Raw genomic sequence first — 418 nt, 5'->3', positions numbered from 1 at the left:
CAACAACACTTTCTAAAATTCCGAGATTTTTATTTTCATTTTTTATTTTTTGATATTGGAATAGGAACAGACCTGTGTTTTTGTTTGTTTGTTGCTCAATGAATTTAAAATAGAATATTGGAATCATATTTTCTCTTTTTTTTAATGGAGAAAGAGATAAAGATATTCGAATAACAACCGTTCTGACAAACCAGATAGATAACGAAACCAGATAGATAACGAAACCAGATAGATAACGAAACCAGATAGATAACGAAACCAGATAGATAACGAAACCAGTTAGATAACGAAACCAGATAGATAACGTAAATCACAAGATAATAATAGTTATGATTTTTTTTTTTTAATACTAATACATCATTCACTTATCTACATTCATATGCAAATGCAGCCTTTGCTTTTACTTTCTGCTTGAACG

At 28.7% G+C, this 418-nt stretch overlaps 1 protein-coding gene across 1 annotated transcript in view; it reads left to right on the top strand.

Annotated features, from left to right (window-relative positions):
• The window catches only part of LOC119592937 (homeobox protein engrailed-like A), a 10,960-nt gene that overhangs the window by 7,673 nt on the left and 2,869 nt on the right, over positions 1-418 (top strand). The gene's annotated exons all lie outside the window — the stretch shown is intronic.

The sequence above is a fragment of the Penaeus monodon genome, chromosome 31, assembly GCF_015228065.2.
Source record: "Penaeus monodon isolate SGIC_2016 chromosome 31, NSTDA_Pmon_1, whole genome shotgun sequence".
Taxonomy (NCBI): Eukaryota; Metazoa; Arthropoda; class Malacostraca; order Decapoda; family Penaeidae; genus Penaeus; species Penaeus monodon.
This window is presented reverse-complemented; position numbering and strand designations above follow the sequence as displayed.